Below are 17,245 nucleotides of genomic sequence, written 5' to 3'. Positions count from 1 at the left end.
AGGTAATCGACGCTATGATATCTAACAGAAAATGCATCATTGTTCTAATTACACATTGAAATTATCGTGAAAAAAGGCAGCACTCGTAATGAACAGATCATAATGCAACAGATGTACTGGGGAAAATCGTCGTCCTTAAAGATTGCAGAGAGGTACATTAGTTGAACAGGCATACTCCTCGTTGGGTGCTCACGAACTAACCAAATTAGAAGCAGTTTACCTCTCCCGGCCCTACCACCCCTCATCTCATACTCTCCTCACTATAGGTAGGGATAGAGGTCTGTTCTATCTTGTCGCGTGAGCTCCACAAGAGATCCTTCTGGTGGCATTGATATACTGCCTTCTGTCTGCAGAAATCAGTCACTGATAAACAGAAGACAAGAAGAGCACGCTTCTTGCAATCTGTTAAACGTTTTTCCTGGAAAGAATGGACCCCCTGGAGCAACAACCATATTCCGAAGAACTCTCCAGATCGCATTTTCAAGCATCTGCTGTTTGGAAAACAGGAATCTCAGCACCCAAAGAGACCGCAGGCCCCAGAGCAGTCTCCCACCGATCTGGTTGTTGAGTCTTCAGTACAATGCATCCACAACGAGAACATGGCTGGGTGGTGAGCGCTCATGGAGCCAACAAAAGCTACACATACAACAGAGCACGACGTGAGCGTCCCCCAGAACAGAAGCAAGATACATTAACACTATCCTGACCGCAGGTTGTTTGTCTTTTAAGGGCAGCTGCAGTCTCCTGCCGACACACCCATCACGCCGCTAGTAGCTCCACCAGCAAGCTCACACTGTTCTTAGGGGGGAGGACAATTCACTGTAACAGTTTTATTTTACGTTAACACACCTCCCATACGCCAACATCTATTAAAACGGAAAACACAATCACAATGATAATCAACTTCCTCTTTTCAAGAAAATAGGTGCAGTCCTTTTGCTTCTAGGCTTATGAGCAAAATCGGTATAGTTTTTACGTTAGAGTGCAGGACATAATTCGCATCTCATTATTTTGCGACATCCAACGAAGGTCATCGCCGCAAATTACAAATGATCAGACTGCAGAAGCCTATACATGTCGACACTGCACAAAATCAGGAAAAAAAGTTCCACTATTTTGCTTTGAAAATTACTAATCACCGCAGAATGCCCTCATTATTTCGTAACCGTAAATGGAGTAAACAAAAAGCGAGAATTCAAACTCCAAAGAAAAACTGTCTGTGTATAGCAATTTCTTTCAGCTTGATGGACAAATTACACGACCTGAGAGTGTCTCTCACTTTCAAATCAGTGTCTGTAAACAAATTGTCATGCACATATGTGTTTCAAACATTTCAGATACATAAGAAAACAGTAAGGAATACAATCTTTCACGTCATTTGGTCATATCTCAGAAAAAACATAATCATTTATTATAATTCAAGAGGACTTTGCTGTTTTGTACGCTATGGTTTTGTACACTATGGCACATCCCACTCATAATTTGGGGAAAAATATCAGATCAGCATTTGAAATCAACTCTATACATATGTTGTGTGTGTGTGTGTGTGTGTGTGTGTGTGTGCGGAAAATGATCGAAAAAATATGAAAAACGACATAAAATCGGCAACAAACGAGGAAAACCTGGTATAATTACGACCAGAAGGTCCGCTTTGTGGACCACACACGACAAGATAGAACAGACCTGTGGTGAGGAGATGTGGGATTACGGGTGGTAGGGTGGGGAAGGGTAGTTTTCCTCCAGGTTGGATAGTTCGTGAGCACCCTTCAAGGAGAGTGCACGTTCAACTACCGCCCCTCTCCGCAATCTTTCGGGGCAACGATTTTCCCTAGTACATGAGTTGCATTATGACCCGTTCATTATGAGTGCTGGATTTATTCACGGCAATTTCAGTGTTTAACTAGAACAGTGGTGCATTTTCCATCAGATGCGGTAGCGTGTATTGGCTTCAATTACCGAAGCTGCAGTGTGATTGTCGAGCAGATGTCTGTAGCTAACTCTGGTGTCAAAAAGTGATGGATATAGACCTCAGCTGCATGCTTACAGGTAATGCACTTATTAATGTCCTCTCTGTCCAACACAAGCATCATGTCAGCTGAATATATTTCCCACCAAACAAAAAAAAGCACCTCCCAATCCAGCCTTTTTTGCCACCAACTTGTAGGGAATGGTAGAGTTTGAGTCCATCTGCCACTAGTTTCGAATGGTATTGAGAATTCTTTTCCCAGCAGGAGAACACCATTGGTATGGCATTGTCAATTTTTGAGCTGTGTTGCGATTTTAGGCTTTCCTTGTGTAGCACTATGCATATAGTTTGTGTAATTAGGACTAACCTTTGTGATTAATTACGTTATTAGGACGCTTCTCACTTCAGATTCCCAACTAAAATAAATAAAGTACACTAACCTAATCTTCCTCTCCTGCATCTGGTTAGTAGCATGTTTTGGGGCTTCTGTCCAGAAGGACCTGGATCCGAATTCCGGAAAGGGCACTGCCATTTTTAATTTCATTCCAATTCCCTGGTTGGAGGTAGGGTGGGACGCCTGCATGGTCCTAGGACAAAGAAATTGCCGCCAAAATTCGAAATTCCCGCCCTTAGAGCTGATGGGGAGGGGGAGGGTTGGGGCAGAGGAGGCATGTACCCATGTGCCGGCTGAAGAAAACGTATGATATCGTATAGGGGTGGTAGTTGACGAGATTGTTCAAAAAATGTGTGTGAAATCTTATGGGACTTAACTGCTAAGGTTATCAGTCCCTAAGCTTACACACTACTTAACCTAAATTATCCTAAGGACAAACACACACACCCATGCCCGAGGGAGGACTCGAACCTCCGCCGGGATCAGCCGCACAGTCCGTGACTACAGCGCCTTAGACCGCTCAGCTAATCCCGCGCGGTTTAGAGGGGGTTGGATATGGTCGTTTTGGGGTAATTAATTGATCAATTTAATTAACTTGCATGTCAATTTGATATCAGATTGGCATCAAAATTGCACCAGGAGCCCCATCTTCCTACTACCGCATATACCTTCCTTTTTCCGCCGAGTCATTTTCAAAAATGGCTCTGAGCACTATGGGACTTAACATCTATGGTCATCAGTCCCCTAGAACTTAGAACTACTTAAACCTAACTAACCTAAGGACATCACACAACACCCAGCCATCACGAGGCAGAGAAAATCCCTGACCCCGCCGGGAATCGAACCCGAGAACCCGGGCGTGGAAAGCGAGAACGCTACCGCACGACCACGAGATGCGGGCCGAGTCATTTTACCTGACCCCTTATTGAGAGATGTTAGTGCTCTTAGGCTAGTTATATCAGCCCAAATTGTGAAAGAATAGAGCACATTTCATAAACTGGCTTATTCATGTCCTTTGTATTTAAAAATGAATTTGACGTCCACCCTTGAATTTTTCCTCTAATGATAACCCTCCTTGCCCCAAGACAACACCGCCCCTCCCCCCGCACGTCCCTGTAGAAGAATTTGCAAAGCACTTATACAGAACTCCACAACCACTTTTCAAGAGAACAGTGAAACCTGCATTCTGTCTTTAAATGGTCGATCTCGCATTCTGTCTTTGAATGGTCGAACGAACCCTGCGTGTCCATTGTGTTGTTGCTTTGTTGAATTATATTCAGATGCTAGGTCTTAACTTTTCTCTGATCCGTCATGATCCTTGCACATACGACAGACAACATAAAGGCCGGCCGGTGTGGCCGAGCGGTTCTAGGCGCTTCAGTCTGGAGCCGCGCGACCGCTACAGCCGCAGGTTCGAATCCTGCCTCGGGCATGGGTGTGTGTGATGCCCTTAGGTTAGCTAGGTTTAAGTAGTTCTAAGTTCTAGGGGACTGATGACCTCAGATGTTAAGTCCCATAGTGCTCAGAGCCATTTGAACCATATTGAACAACAGAAAGATGAGTTACTTGTCATTCGTCCATTCACAGAAAACCACGTATCTCATTAGTTGGCGCTAAACGAAAATCCACTCGCAGTGGTGAAAGAGGATGTTTCATTAGGAAGGTTAAAGTGAGATATATAATAATTAAAGTCATCATAATTTTCCTTTTCCTTTCCAGTATACCACATATCCGTTTTGATCGAGCGACACTATCAAGTGAACGTAACCTGCCCTAGAACTCCCATAATCCTACGTTTGCTATTAGGCACCTGTTTTTACTCGTTATAACGATTTAGAAGAAACAGAAAGATTTCATTACCGACAACGTTGAAATAAAGATCATGGTGAATGTTCACAGTACATAAATCATGGTACGAAAAACACCCTTTAAACATCGTAGAATCACATATGGCTGTAACTAAATACTGAACATATTGCTTTAGATGCTTCATGGGGTTGACGTTGCCTTCGGATGCTTGCATTATTGAAGTCGCGGCTCCTCAGCGCATACCACACAACTCCTGCCAGCTGCTGTCACGTCTGTGTCGTTTAGCTCAATGAAGAAGCGCAGCATTATATGTTGCTGTGAGCAATAGTCTTTTACAACGTAACCTACTGCTAAAGTCCATTGCATGCAGTTCCCTTTGCAATATTCGCTGTTTCAGATGGACCTGCATTCACTAACGGCAACGGTTCCCGTCAGAGTGAAAAAGACTGTCACTGACGGGATTTGACACTCTGTAGAGCATCTCTCTAACTTTATTTAAAACGAACTGATAATCTAATTTAAAGTATTTGCACAAAAGGAATTACCAGGAGTGTATCTTAACGTAAGAGGGTAACATTTCATATCTTTTACTGGCATAGACATTACCTGTATCGGGGAAGTGTTACTACGCTGAACTAGAAAATTTGTTCTACGAATCGTTCTCATGTTTATGGGCAGCAGGGAGGTGGAAGGTGGGTGGTGGCTGTCGCACGATACAGAAATTGAAATTCAACGAAATAATAAATTCCTCAAGCAGGACAACGACTTTGACGCATATGCCTGAGGTTCACTTACCTGCCAATAATAATACATAATGACATCAATGAAACAAAATTATTAAAAGACTGACCACAAATGTACGCTGGAAAAATATTTATATTCTCTGACAATCATTACATCTTTGCCTATCTCTTTATGTCTAGTTTAATTCTCTTCCCCATACAGACGTAAGTCTTACATCTAAATCAGTTTCTTTAAACCTAGAATACCATAGGTGGCACATGTACATTGACACTACTCTAAATTTATTCAAAGGAGATCATAATTTATAGGTTACGCATTAGATAATTACGTCTATTAGGTCTCCCATGGTGTGTTAAACACCACATTAAGTACAAAATGCCGTGTTTTGTATCCTACAACAATCTTAATTTTTACTAGGGCTTAGTAATCTAAGGTTAGTGCCGACTACAATTCTCGTTATTACATGAAGTACAAGCAGCCATTGTCAGCGACGCCTACAACAACAAGAAAGAGCTCATCTATTCCCTCCTGATGAAATAATAAATTCGTGGAATAATGGCATCGCAGTCCAAAGAGCACCTAGCTCTCTCGCTGCCGCCGTAGTCCGTGCGTATAAATAATATCCTTTGCGCGAAGTTCGCCGCTGACGTATAATAAACAGTAATCGATTTCACAATACAGTAAGAGATGGTACAAAAAATGATAGTACAAAAGGGGTAGTACAGCTCGTCTCCAGTTCCTGCCGATTAGGATCTTTTCCAGACGACTGTTCTTATGCCGTGTTGGACTGTCAGGGATGGTACACCTTTTCCCTTACACACAGTGGAAAATCCTAGTTGATATACAAACAAATCGGGCAGCTTCGCTGCGCGGTATGGTCATGAGCACATCTTAACATGATGGCTCGTTTCTTTCATTCTGTCAAGTCTCCACGTCGACCCACGTTTCTATTTTGATTCCATACACCCTACTGTCTCATACACGTCACTTGACTGCCATTAAGCTGTGGAGTTATCAGTCTTCTGATTGGTCTGACGAGCGTCACAACGAATTCCTATGCTGTAACAACCTCTTAATCTCGTAGAAGCACTTTCACCCTGCTTCTTCAATTAATTGATAGGTATATTCCCACATGTGTATCCCCCGCACTTTTTACCCTCTAGTATGCTGGAAGTTATTCTGTGATGTCTTAACACACTTCCTATAGTGTTTTCCACATGCTCCTTTTTTCGCCTCTTCTGCGGAGAGTCTCCTCATTCCTTTGCAGTCCACAACACAATCTACAGCGTTCCAAACGATACGTGTGCTTTTTGAGGGGGTACTTTATACTGCCCAGTCAGGTTAATGTGACTACCGACTATGTTCAACGTCAAACTGCAATAACCACTCACAGACTGCACTTGTCAGCACTAGCAGTTGAGGATATACAAAGCGTGTCAGGGAGGGAGAGTGAGGGAGTGAGGGGGGGCGGTGGGGGTGGGGGGGGGCGACAGTGCACTCGTTGATGTAATGCGAAAACTGAGCGATTTATCTGGGGTCCATAAGTGCATGATCATTGGCTTTTAGGCCAAGGGTGGAAGCATTTCCCAGTCGGCTAAGTTTGTAAACTGTTTACGTGTCGCCTTGGTTAAAACATACCGTGCATGTAGAAAAGCGGTTTTCAAAATAAGCGACGAGCCAACTGCGGTGCACGACGTGCCATAGATTACAGGGTTGAACGACGGCTACGGAGATGTGTAAGGGCGAATAGACACACGACTGGTAAGCAACTGACAGCTCAGATTAACAAAGGGGCCGGCCGGTGTGGCCGAGCGGTTCTAGGCGCTTCAGTCTGGAACCCCGCGACCGCTACGGTCGCAGGTTCGAATCCTGCCTCGGGCATGGATGTGTGTGATGTCCTTAGTTAGGTTTAAGTAGTTCTAAGTTCTAGGGGACTGATGACCTCAGATGTTACGTCCCATAGTGCTCAGAGCCATTCGAACCATTAACAAAGGGGCTGCCAACAGTGTCTCCTCATCGACCGTTCAGCGAACGTTGCTGCACACGGGCCTTCGCTGCAGGCGCCTCGTTCATGCACCCATGCTGACTGCTGGAATTTGCACGCCAATATGGCAACATGACGTCCACTGAGTGGCGACAGGTGCCTTTTTCAGATGAATCACGTTTTATGCTCGATTGTAAAGATGACCGTTGGCGTGTACGGCGTGAAACGTCTGAAACGAACACCTTGCTAAAATCGTCGGAAGGGTCCAGGCTGGAGGAGGGAGCGGCATAGTCTGGTGAGTGTTTTATGACATTCCCTGGGTTATTTCGTCAATGTAGAAGGCACAATGGATCAACACAAATATGTATTTATTATTGGGAACCATGTCCACTCCTGTATTGATTTCTTCGGCACGATGGTATCCACCAGCAGGACAATGCAACGTGTCACACAGTTCACAGCGTGCGTGAGTGTTTCAAAGAGTATCAGGATCCCGTACTCCCCTGGTTACTAAACTACCCGGATCTGAGCCCAATCGAGAATCTATGCGACCACCTCGATCTATGTGCCATGAATCCTCAACCGAGATACGCCACGACTCAGCATGGGCCCACATTCCCGTTGATATCTTCCAGAACCCCATTGACTATCTCGCAATGCTCTACACTGCAAAAAGCTATTCTGTAAGTTATTTCTGTTATGACTGGTTTCTTGTGCTTCTCCCCTTATCATTTTTACTCCTCTAGAAATGTGATCGTCAAAGTTTTTTGCTTAAATGCCAATAATGATATCGTGAGGTAGCATTCTGGTTCGCGTATGTAGCAATCTTGTTACTAATTGGCAACCTACACAAAATTAGTATGCTATGAGCCGTCAGTAGACTAGCTATCCAAAGGGCGGTAGATGGCTACCGACCCCCAACCATTCGGAACATTTTGTGGCGAGTGTTCTCTCCCTCACATTGCTGCCACCCTCAGCGTCCCCAGAGCTGTGACACTGTAACTCCCTGACAATGTGTAATGTTGTCTATATGAGCGGATGATTAATTCATTAACAAGAGGAAATTCACTAATAATTAAATACATTATCCAACATGAGACACCATCTCAAATGTTTATTAAATATTTAGAACGTCCTTTTTTCTACAATTGTGTCGTATTACGACTTAATTTCATCTCATAATCGGTTTTTTTTTTTTGAGCCATCAGCGATACGACTGGTAGTGCCAACCTTTTCATTTCAGAGTAGCACTTGCAACCTATGTCCTCAATTACTTGCTTGTTGTGTTCCAGTCTCTGTCTTCCTCTACAGTTTTTACACTCTACACCTCCCGCTAGCACCATGGAAGTTATTCCCCGATATCTTAACAGGTGTCGTATTGTCCCTTCTTCTTCTCAGTGTTTCGAATACATTCCTTTTCTCGCCGATTCTCTGAACAACCTCCTCACGCCTTACCTTATCAGTCCTCCTAATTTTCAACATTCTTCTGTAACACACATCTCAAATGCTTTGATTCGGTTCTGTTGTGGTTTCCCCACAGTCCACATTTAACGACCATACAATGCTGTGCACCAAACATACATTCCCGGAAATTTCTTCTTCAAATTAAAGCCTACATTTTCTTCTAGTAGACTTCTCTTAGCCAGGAATGCCCCGTTTTTCAGTGTTAGTCTGATTTTTATGTCCTCTTAGCCCTGTCCATTATGGGTTGTTTTTCTGCCATGATGTAGAATTCCTTAACATCGCCTGTTCCGTAATACACAATTCTGATGCTAAGTTTCTCGCTGTTCTTATGTCTGTAACTTCTCGTTATTATCGTCGTTCTTCGATTTATTCTCAATCCATATTATATACTCACTGGACGTTTCTATTCAACAGGTCCCGTAATTCTTCTTCACTTTCACTGAGGACAGCAGTGTCATTAGCGAATCTTTTCATAGATATCCTTTCACCTTAAATTTTAATCGCTTCTTTGAACCTTTATTTTATATCCGTAACTGCTTCTTCGATGTATAGATTGAACAGTAGGAACGAAAGACTACATCCTTACCTTTCACCCCTTTTAATCCTTGCACTTGGTTCTTGGTGTTCCAGTCTTATTGTTTCTTCTTGGTTCTTGTACGAATTTTCCTCTTGGTTCTTGGTGTTCCAGTCTTATTGTTTCTTCTTGGTTCTTGTACGCATTATACAGGGTGTCCCAGCTATCTTGTCCACCCAAAATACCTCTGGAACAATAACAGCTATTGGAAACCGACTTTCACCGGTATCAATGTAGGGCTGGGACCCATGGATGTACATATTTGGAAACATTCTAAAACGAAAGCATATGTGTTTTTTAACACAAACTTATGTTTTTTTTAAATGGACCTCCTATATTTTTTCTTCAGCAATCCATAGCATGACAAAGCACATACACAATGGCGTTGATTGCATCGCAATATTCCCATTACATCCCGAGATATTGAGATGCGAAGTTGACGCTTGAAACACCCGACATGCGCTGCTAGCACACGTCCTGAGGCTCAGGCGTGAACCCCATGCTGCCCGTAATCGCGATGTGATTGACATGTGTAATCACACCTCCATACTTATCAAGAGGTCCGAAACAAATAATACGGTCTGCTGCCATCAACTCTCATAAGCACATAATGGTTTCCCTCTTGCACGTTTTACGTATCTACGTACACAATATGAACCAGTACCGATCGGTGTACAACCGTCAGGTTGTCTTATTTATCCTGCACACCCAAAATAAGGTTTATCTAATGCGTTATACTGTACCTCTGAACCGGAGAATGGTCATGTGGTATCAGCATGACGGATGCCCTGCACGTAACGCCTTACGAGCACGACGACTTCTGAACCGTAAGTTCCCTGGTAGGTGGATTGGACGAGGTGCCCCAGTTAGGTGGCCTGCCCGATCTCCGGACTTTACACCGCTGGATTATTTTCTTTGGGGAGCAGTGAAGGATTCTGTTTACCAACATGAACCAACAACACCAGAGGACATGAAGCAACGCATTATTGATGCTTGTACAGCCATCAAAGAGGAAACAGTATCACGAAGTAGGGCATCCTTCATCCGCAGAGTGACCCTATGTATGCAAGCCAATGGGCATCACTTTCAGCATGAGATGTGAACGCTATGTTTAGTATGTAGTACTGTTATCACAGTGGAAGTTTCTACAAAGGGCCATTTTACCCAGTGATGTTAAGAAACATTTGTTTGCAACAATTTGTCATTTAACGCATTAGATAAGCATAACACTGATAATTATGTGATAATAAAACTAATTGGTTAAACATGTTTACATTCATCTTCTATGTCCTACCTGAACTTCCCAAATCAAAACATTTTTACCTAAACAACGGTAAAACTTTTAGTCCACTTGCTCGTTTCACTAAAACCATCAACATGAATTTTACTATTACGAGTGAATGATTAACTGTCACTTGCGCTAGATCTACAGTAAAGTAAAGTTTTAACGTTGAACGGCATTACCTTTTTAGTAACGGATTAACGGTAAGCGAAGTTAACTTTGTGACGAACGTTGCGGTACACAGTTATGTTACAGAACCGCATACCCCCTAGCCAATGCGATAAATACCTGCTGGAATGTACGACGTTAATGCAGGATGGCAGTAGACCGTATTATTCGTTTCGGACCTCTTGATAAGTATGGAAGTGTGATTACGCATGTCAATCACATCACGATTACGGGCAGCATGGGGTTCACGCCTGAGGCTCAGGACGTGCGCTAGCAGCGCATGTCGGGTGTTTCAAGCGTCAACTTCGTGTCTCAATATCTCGGGATGTAAAGGGAATATTGCGATGCAATCAACGCCATTGTGTATGTGCTTTGTCATGCTATGGATTGCTGAAGAAAAAATATAGGAGGTCCATTTAAATAAACATAAGTTTGTGTTAAAAAACACATGTGCTTTCGTTTATGAATGTTTCCAAATATGTACATTCATGGGCCCCAGCCCTACATTGACACCGGTGAAAGACGGTTTCCAATAGCTGTTATTGTTCCAGAGATATTTTGGGTGGACAAGATAGCTGGAACACCCTGTATATTAGCCGTCTTTCCCTATAGCTTACCCCTATGTTTCCCAGAATTTCGAAATCCTTGAAACTATTTTACCTTGTCCTACAAATATTGACAGCATGTAAAGATGATCGTGTATAAAAAACACATAACAAGGGAGATGGTACAATGGATAGCATAGTGCAATCGCATTCGGAAGGACCCGGTTCAAATTCCCGTCCGGCTATCTATACTTACGTTTACTATGGTTGCTTTTGAAAGCTCCCTTAATTCGAGACTGTGCTCCGTCTATAGCGATGTCGTTGTTGACGGGACGTTAAATTCTTATTTGACTGATCGCGTAAGAGAAAAGGAAACTCCTGGATTTGCTCAAAGCTAAACATATAATGGACGATGAACAAGAGGATTATTTGCACCAGACTTACTCAAAGAGCAGCAAAACATTCAGCAGTATGTTTTTGATAGTATAGTGTGTTTTATTTGAGACATGCATATCCGAAAGAATAGACACCATTGTGTCGATCCTTAGCCATATGTATATACTTGATGCAAGAAGTTTCCGACTTTTGCTCCATTGGGGCACTGAAATAACTCAGTGGTGACAAATGAAAGTCGGCTGCTGTGGCCGAGCGTTTCAGGGCGCTTCAGTCCGGAACCGTTCTGCTGCTGTGGTCGCAGGTTCGAATACTGCCTCGGGCATTGTTCAAAAGCACTGTGGGACTTAACTTCTGAGGCCATCAGTCCCCTAGAAAGAACTACTTAAACCTCACTAACGTAAGGACACCACACACATCCATGCCCAAGGCAGTGTAATTTTTCCTTCTATCTATGTAATTATGTAGTTATGTAGTTCTCAATTCGTTCGAGCAATCAATCATTCATAATATGAAACACAGTCATAACTCAGTCACTGAAATTGATTCAGAAATTTTACTTGTTAGAATGAAATCAGGCGATGATTCTTCTTCTCTGCAGGCTCGTGCTTTGCGGCAGTCTGCTAATCTGAACAGATAAAATGCCTCGTAGTTTTGGGAGCGTTGTATAATCAGTCAGGGAACCTCAGATCAAGCGGATATTTGGCTTTGATGAAGTTTAACCCTCCGAAGAAGTAATGGAGATCTTGGATTATTAAACGCAGGTTCGTATCCACTCTTTCGGAAGTTCCCTTTTGATTAACAACTACGCAATATGTCGATGAATATCATTAATTCTCAAATGTCAAATAATGTAAATTGTTACACACCTTTTGTATGAAGGAGAAATATATATACAATTTCGTATCAGTTATCTTTTGTCATAAATCTCAATATTCAGATTACAATTCTTCAAACAATGATCAGGCTAATCGGCACGAAGACAATCTCGGAAGCTGTTTTCTAACAACCACCAGAGAGAGTACTACAAAGAATAATTATGCGCTAATGGCATAGCTATTGTATGAAACTACTTTGCGCGTGGATTCTGTGAGTATGAAGATAGAAAATCAGTAAACGTCACTCAAGGGTAGAATTGTATCAGAATAATTCATCGAATATAAAGAGATATTACAGCAGGATTCGAATCTGCGACCGTAGTGGTCGCGCGGTTCCAGACTGTAGCGCCTAGAACCGCTCGGCCAACCCAGCCGGCTGCCTCGGGCATGGATGTGTGTGATGTCCTTAGGTTAAGTTAGGTTTAAGTAGTTCTAAGTCTAGTGGACTGATGACCTCAGATGTTAAGTCCCATAGTGCTTAGAACTATTTGAATTTAACAAATGAAAATTTGTGCCAGACCGGGATTTGAACATGGATTTCCCGCTTTTCGTAAGGTTGCCAGAACCGCTTCGACTACCGGAGCACGTCTCTCATCCGACCCAAATCACCAAATGCCGCTCACTTCAGTGTAGTGTCCCCCATTCATTATTCCTCTTCGCTCGCAGCCTTACTGTATTCCCGCAAGGTGACCGCTGGTGCAAAGCGGGAAATTCGGGTTAGAACTCCGGTCCGCCGCAAATTTTCATCTGTCGCCACTGAGTTATTTCAGTGCGCCAATGTGGCAAAAGTCGGAAACTTTTTCCGTCAAGTAAACTCAATTAACAATCTTCCTCGGTACTGTAACGCACTTCTAGACTTTTAGCACACTTCGTAGCCATTTTTCACACGAACTTTACCTGACTTGCAGCAGTTGCTTCATGGGAAACCGCGCAGAACACATTAAGGCACGAGTCTACTAGCAAGTAACTTCCACAAGTAACTTCTGCAAGTACTTGCTGAGGTGTTTACATTAGTACGAAAACTTGCGCAAGTTGACTGCTGCAAGTCACTTTGGCAAGTTAATTTCACGAACTTGCTGCAAGTACTTGCGGAAGTGTATCCACTGAAGTTAGCGTTGTGAGACAGGTAAGTCGTAGATTACAATGTCGTGTGCACAAACCAGAGCAGCCGCCAGTGTTATTGTATTGTTATTGTTAAAGAAAAAGCGAGGCGAAAAACGAAAAGCTAAGAAAAGAGAATTGTTTGGGTAAAGAAATGGATACAGAGGCGCTCATACTTCAGTTTCCAAGAAACACGACTCAACGAACTGAAATCAGAAGACTTTGCTCAGATTCCAAACTTTCTGAGAATGTCTCTTGCAAGTTTTGAACACCTCTTGTCAATTGTAGAGTCAAATATTCGGAAACAGGATACTAATATGCGGAAACCTATATCACCAAGAGATCGTCTTCTAATTACTCTTCGATTTTTAGCCACAGGTAAGACAATAAAACATGTAAATGTCAAATAAATATTTATTGTCAATAGTCGTACAATTATGTTTATTTCACTGAATAACTTTTTTTAATTTTTAGGCGATAGTTTTCATTCTTTGATGTACCTTTTCCGAATAACTGTTTGCACAGTCTCTCGAGTTGTTACAGACTGTTGTGTGGCTCTATATGAATGTTTGAAAGAGAATATTTGAAGGTTAGTATTTTGATATTTCATAACTCATACAAATAATTCGCTTAAGCAGGAAATTTACGAAACAGTTACCTTGTGGTTGATGAACTTGGGCATTATCAGAAATAATAATTACTTTCTCTGATGGTGTGCAGATGAAACTGCTTTCACCTGTCATCCAAGAATTACTTATAGTTTCATCTTCCTCAGATACTTCGAGTATTGCCTTTCGTATTATCGTCCTTAATTTTTTTCGACTTGACATTTGTTATAATAACCTTAATTTCGATGCTACATAGTCTCCAAACATCTGATGTTCTTCAACAGGTTTGTGCATCGCTTCTATTGCCTTGTTTAGAATAGTGTCTGAATTTTCCTCGGTATTTCTTTTTCTTTTCAAAATTCTTCTTTCCTGTGCTTTTTCCTGGACTGTATCTGTCTCACACTCTTTATCTTCCCTGGCGTTTTCTGATCCCTAAAATAAACATTCTAATCTGATATTTATCTTCAAAGGGATAAATTTCAGATATAACTTTGTTTTCTATAATATGGGCAGTAATGGCAGAATATCTGAATGTCTTGAGTCTAATATCTGAATGTCTTGAGTCTAATTCTTGGAATGTACCAGTTCCTCGAAATTTACCTGGTAGAACTGTGCAGATACCTTACGTCATTGTTGCTGATGATGAATTTGCTCTAAAAAATTATATGATGAAGCCCTACCCTTTTAGAGGCCAACCAGTGCAAAATCGTGTGTTTAACTATCGGCTCTCTAGAGCAAGAAATGTGTCTTAAAACTTTTTTGGGCTTATATGTACACGTTTTCGAGTATTACGAACGCAAATTATTCTAAACCCAGAGAAATCGAGGCAAACTGTCCAAGCGATTTGTGCTCTTCACAACTTTTTACTCACAGAAGAGAGTAAAATTTCCGTTTAGACCCCACCTGGCACATTTTATCCTCAAGATTTACATTCGCAAGGAGAATGGCGCAAAGACATGTGGACAAAAACGAATATACCACTGGAACCAATAAACATACATAATTGGCCACAGATGGCCAAGGAAGTGAGAAATGAATTCACAGACTACTTGGTTTCACCAGAAGTGGAAGTAGCCTGGCAATACAGATGCCTTTAAATTTCAATTGATTTCTGATGAGAGTGTGAACATAAATACATCTGTAATAAAACTAATAAATACTATATGCAGAATATTAGATTTATTTAACTTACCATATTGTCTTCAGTTTCTTTTGGTGTGAATGAACGAAACTAAATTTCATGGAATCAAAGAATTCCCATTTACTTTTATATAAGTCGTCTGAACTTTGTCCACTTTTTGTTTCCTTCGACTTATTTACTTCTTAATTATACTGCGCACGCAAATTGTGGATTTTTTCCGTATTTCTGGCTCTCTAGTGTCGAATTCTAACGCAATAATTTCCAATGCGTCTTGGTTTTTTAATCGCTTTTTAAAGTCCATATGTTGTGTGTCGCACAACACGGGAAAACACTCCACTCGCTGAATAAGCCATTGTGTTTTTTCACTCGTCCACACGAACTTCAAGACTAACATTTCGTACTGTATACACGTCTGCAAGTTCCGAAAAAACTTCCCGCAACTGGCAAGTCCAGAAAGTAATTGCAGCAAGCTACGGAGAACCGTTTACACTAGCATGAGAAAGCTACTTCTTCAAGTTGACGAAACTTGCGGAAGTCAACTTGCTGCGGGTGTTTCCACATGCAAAGAACTGGCGGAAGTAGCTTCTGCAAGCGACTTGCCGAAGTTTACTTGCTAGTGGACACGCGCCTTTAGACTAGTCCAGAACCAGTTGGCCTGTCACGCCTTACATAAAGGGCTGATACACTATGCATTGTGCTTTGTCGGGAAACACCTTCTCTATTTTCTCACTGTACAGAGGACGACACACTGCAATGGGCGCATTACATACTACGAGGCTAAAACTTCCTGTTCGTAGGGAAACCAGGCTTTATAGGGGTCAAATCCCTATAACGAGCATTCACGAATCCGTATCACTTCCTTTTGAAGTTTATACCATAGCAACTGATCGGTACGAGACACACATGCTGATGAGTTGTCAATACTGGAAGACAAACATTCCAACTCTCTCATCCTCTAAGCCCGTAGTGGTGGCTCTGAGCTCTATGGGACTCAACTGCTGAGGTCATTAGTCCCCTAGAACTTAGAACTAGTTAAACCTAACTAACCTAAGGACATCACAAACATTCATGCCGGAGGCAGGATTCGAACCTGCGACCGTAGCGGTCTTGCGGTTCCAGACTGCAGCGCCTTTAACCGCACGGCCACTTGGGCCGGAGCCCCTCTGCTCCTGGTGTAAGAGGCCAACTTATCTCACCACCGAATTCACTTTTGTTTGTTGTTAACCAGGAAAACTCGACTCAAGAAGCTTTTAACATTAGTTGACGTCCTTCAATTCGGATGTTACACTACTGGCCATTAAAATTGCTACACCACGAAGATGACGTGCTACAGAGGCGAAATTTAACCGACAGGAAGAAGATGCTGTGATATGCAAATGATTAGCTTTTCAGAGTATTCACACAAGGTTGGCACCGGTGGCGACACCTACAACATGCTGACATGAGGAAAGTTTCCAACCGATTTCTCATACAAAAACAGCAGTTGACCGGCGTTGCCTGGTGAAACGTTATTGTGATGTCTCGTGTAAGGAGGAGAAATGCGTACCATCACGTTTCCTACTTTGATAAAGGTCGGATTGTAGCCTATCACGATTTCGGTTTATCGTATCGCGACATTGCTGCTCGCGTTGGTCGAGATCCAATGACTGTTAGCAGAATATGGAATCGGTGGGTTCAAGATGGTAATACGAAACGCCGTGCTGGATCCCAACGGCTTCGTATCACTAGCAGTCGAGATGACAGGCATCTTATCCGCATGGCTGCAACGGATCGGGCAGCCACGTCTCGATCCCTGAGTCAACAGATGGGGACGTTTGCAAGACAACAACCATCTGCACGAACAGTTCTACGACGTTTACAGCAGCATAGACTATCAACTCGGAGGCCATGGCTCCAGTTACCCTTGACGCTGCATCACAGACAGGAGCGCCTGCGATGGTGTACTCAACGACGAACTTGGGTGCACGAATGGCAAAACGTCATTTTTTCGGATGAATCCAGGTTCTGTTTACAGCATCATGATGATCGCAACCGTGTTTGGCGATATCGCGGTGAACGCACATTGGAAGCGTGTATTCGTCATAGCCATACTGGCGTATCACCTGGCGTGATGTTATGGGGTGCCATTGGTTACACGTCTCGGTCACCTCTTGTTCGCATTGACGGCACTCTGAACAGTGGATGTTACATTTCA

This window comes from Schistocerca piceifrons, chromosome 3 (assembly GCF_021461385.2).
Source record: "Schistocerca piceifrons isolate TAMUIC-IGC-003096 chromosome 3, iqSchPice1.1, whole genome shotgun sequence".
Lineage (NCBI taxonomy): Eukaryota > Metazoa > Arthropoda > Insecta > Orthoptera > Acrididae > Schistocerca > Schistocerca piceifrons.
This window is presented reverse-complemented; position numbering follows the sequence as displayed.